This window comes from Eptatretus burgeri, chromosome 5 (assembly GCF_056783735.1).
Source record: "Eptatretus burgeri isolate ZD-2024b chromosome 5, Ebu_testis_v1, whole genome shotgun sequence".
Lineage (NCBI taxonomy): Eukaryota > Metazoa > Chordata > Myxini > Myxiniformes > Myxinidae > Eptatretus > Eptatretus burgeri.
In genome coordinates, this window is record NC_140965.1 from 113,110,641 (window position 1) to 113,114,122 (window position 3,482).

The 3,482-nt window shown below is 48.1% G+C and overlaps 1 protein-coding gene across 1 annotated transcript in view; it reads left to right on the forward strand.

Moving 5' to 3' along the window:
- Positions 1–3,068: 3,068 nt before the first annotated feature.
- LOC147027177 (hippocalcin-like protein 1) overlaps positions 3,069–3,482 on the forward strand; it is a 37,920-nt gene continuing 37,506 nt past the window's right edge. Inside the window, exon 1 of the mRNA XM_085883379.1 lies at positions 3,069–3,423. The gene's annotated coding sequence lies outside the window, so the exon portion shown is untranslated. The remainder of the gene's footprint in view (positions 3,424–3,482) is intronic.

Sequence of the window (3,482 nt, forward strand, 5' to 3'; positions counted from 1 at the left end):
TTAATAAGCTAATTCTGTAAGTGGCTTCGAGACTGCTCCCAATCACCACACAAGTTCTCAAAACGGGGATTTATTAAGGGGAGGAAAGAAGATGAACACGGCGGTGCAGCGGCAATCAGACAGTGACAATTAATAAATTAAACCAACACGCTGCACCATCACGATGGCTTCACAAATACACCTTAACCGTTGATTAAGGAAACACGGAACCAAGAAGGGAGACGATGAGACAAAATAAAAACCTGTGTTACGTTGAGCATGTGGTCCAGCTCCCCCAAAACCGCTCAACGTTCGTGTCTCAGCCCAGTCGGCCGTTGGTGTCCCCATCCATGTGTTGTGTGTGGGGCTTGTCCCTACTGCACCCCGCATGCCTTTTTTCTGGGACTTGTTGCACCAGCCAGCATCAATGGCACGAGCCTACAGGTGGGGGAGGACTGAATGGACCACTGGCATGTTCCAGCATGCCCACCATCCATGCTTTTTTATAAATCCAACCGGGCCCTTTCCAGCATGTCCATTCGACCGCGCTGCCAAACATACGGTGTGTCATGCTCTTGGCTTGGCTTGATACAGGCATGCTCTTGGCTTGGCCTTCCACTAACCCCGCCATCACCTGTAGGTCATGCTCATTGGCTGTGGTGTCAGGGAAATTCCACACACACACAATGCGATCTTGCATGGGCCGTGCTCATTGGCTTTTACGTTCCACAAAGAGATCAATTAAAGACGAGGAAAGCTCGATAATATCGGGATGGTGTAAAGGTGGGGTTACAGATAGACTCTGGTTGGTGGGGGGGGGGAGGTTGGGGAGACTAGATATTTCTAAACACGTGCTCAACACGTTTTATCATTTATAGGAATTACACATTTACCATAATATGTACAGTGAAATGACTTCTAATTTATCCTTCATGTTACCCACACGACCAGATGGCAGATCCCTAACAATATGTAACATGAAGTGGTCGTTCTGTATTTGGCGTGAAACAATACAGTAACATCCACCGGCTTCTTGAATTAATCCTATCTTCCATCTTGGCTCTACTTTTTCATGAGTGCAACTTGAGGCATTTTCACATGGCAGGCACCCAGCTTGTACCACCGATGTCATCGCGTCCAAAGTTGGGGATAATTATCCAAAACATCGACGTCTGGTAAAAGTTCATATTTCACGAGAACTTACCCTCGTCCTATATCTTTTGACATCGTCTATACGTGGCCATAGTAGCAGCCCAAGAAGCCTTCTGTGGATGTAACCAAGATTCACTTCTGGATTTAACTCTGCTGGTTGTATCAGCTGGAGTGTGACATCTCTTGATGCTTGTGGATTTGAGCAGGGATTAAGAATTTGGCCGGTGTACCGGCAGAAAACGGCTGAACTCTTTTCAAGAGGTATGACGGGGCCTTTAACATCCACAAGGGAGTGCCAGCAAATGGGCCGGCCTGCCTAACGTCCCCTTCCTGAAGGAGCACATCGTGATACTTAGTCCTGCATGCAAAGCACCATAACTATTCTGTTTACGTGGCAGAGTCTGGGAGGGTTAGCTTGCCATCGATAAATTAACAAGGAGCTGATACTCCGGGTACCCCCACATTTTGGGTGGGATGAGGAGTAGATCTGTGTATTATGAAAGCTAAATCTTGAACAGTTTTTGAAATATCATGCTCACGAGTGAAGTTACCGAGATGGTTGTGTTATCCGGCCTTGTCGGAGGGGCTACTCTTGCACAGCTGATTTCGACCAGACGATAATACAAATCCTCAAATGAGTCCTCATTCTATATGGGGTCACAGACGAGTCGTAACCAGCAACTGTATTGCAATCCTTTGTGAAGTGGAGATGGCCGTGAACTTCCACTTCCAAATGCTGTTTCGAGGCAACTATTTCTGTCGGAGATGGATGTAAACTGCCAACAATCATGTTGGGGCAGACTACCCAGCACTTTGGCTCTGTTTGCTGAGCCAACTCGACGCACCACTTTATGAGCTGTAGCTGCGATTGTTGGAACAAATGCAAAGAAAGTCTTGCTGTGCCATTAGTGTGATCACGTGATCATCCTTTGGAGACAATTTGATTGTGTGGGATGGAACATAGCTTGCTCTTTGTTTGCAAGTGTGTTTTGTGTTTTACAAAAAGGAAAACCATACCTACCATTTGGCATCCTCTTGTTTCGAGGTAAAGTCCTTGTGAAAAACCTTGAAGAGGCTCAGGTCTCTCTCACAAGATTAATGGGTAAGTTGGCATAATCAAGGTCAGGTTTCTCGTACACCTGGAATGTGGGACCTGCGTGCCTTGGTTATACCTACCTGTCAGAGGCTAATCCCTCCACAAAGTCGGTCCACTGAAATGTTTAACAGTGCTCTTCAAAACCTGGTCATTATTGTTTGCGCAGAAACAATGGCTGTTTGTGAGCTTTTTCACACCAGGGACCACTGACGTCATGGATTTGTAGTCGTACCTCATTTACTCATCAGGTGCGGCCTGCATTGGGAAGATGTGGGAACGAGAGTAAAACAAAGATGCCTGAAGGGATTAGGGAAGTTATATAAAGGGGAGAATGTGGTACGGAATCGTTTGGGGGAAACGAGAGGGATGAAGACTCAGTAAGAGGGGGGAGGACAGAGTAATGGGGGACAATATGGAATAGGTGAAAGAATGAGACGAGAGAAGAGGAAGGAATGGCACGTGCTGATGTGAGCGAGAGGAGGAAGGGAGGGCACTCCTGGCAGAATGGAGGGCAAAGGGGCAAGAGCAGGTATAGGGGTGAAAGGAAAAGGAATGTGAGGGCACCTGGTGGGGGGGGGGAGGTTAAGAAGGGAGGTCACCTGGCGAGCTTGGGGGAGAGAAGGGATCGAAAGAATTTCAAGGGTAGAGTGAAGAAGACAGGTGAAAATAAAAAGAATCCAATGAATGTTGGAATAAATAATATTGGGAAAGAGCAATGGAAATGGTGGCGTTGGGAATGAGTGTGTTGGTGGTGCGCGTTCCTCATGATCATGATGTGTCGCCGTCCAATCGTCACGTGTTTCCTTTTGGGCCTTGGTGGTGGTGGTGGTGGTACCGGTCACACCTGCGGACGTCAAGCACACAATCTTCGAGTAATCCATGGCCACGGAGAGAAGCGAGGCCCTGAGTGGGGGAAGAGGAGGAACGTGAAGGTGGGAGGGAGAAGAAGAGGAGGAAGGGGCGAGGGAGGGCGGTGGAGCGTACCACAACTCCCCCCTGCAAATATTCTTTGCTTTTCATCCTTTATCTTCCTCGTAACAACTCTCTGAGAATCCCTCCTGAACCTTGAGGTAATTTGTTACCGGATTTTTTCCTCATCCCTTCCGCTGGGTTTCCCATTGTGGCTCGGTCTGGCCGGTGAATGCTTGTCTAACCGGGAGGAGGTTGAGGAGCGACGCCGTTCCTGTTCTGAGCGGGTGAGTGGAGGAGGAATGGGAGTGATGTGGGGGTTTTGAGATTCCCTGTGAATGCTGAG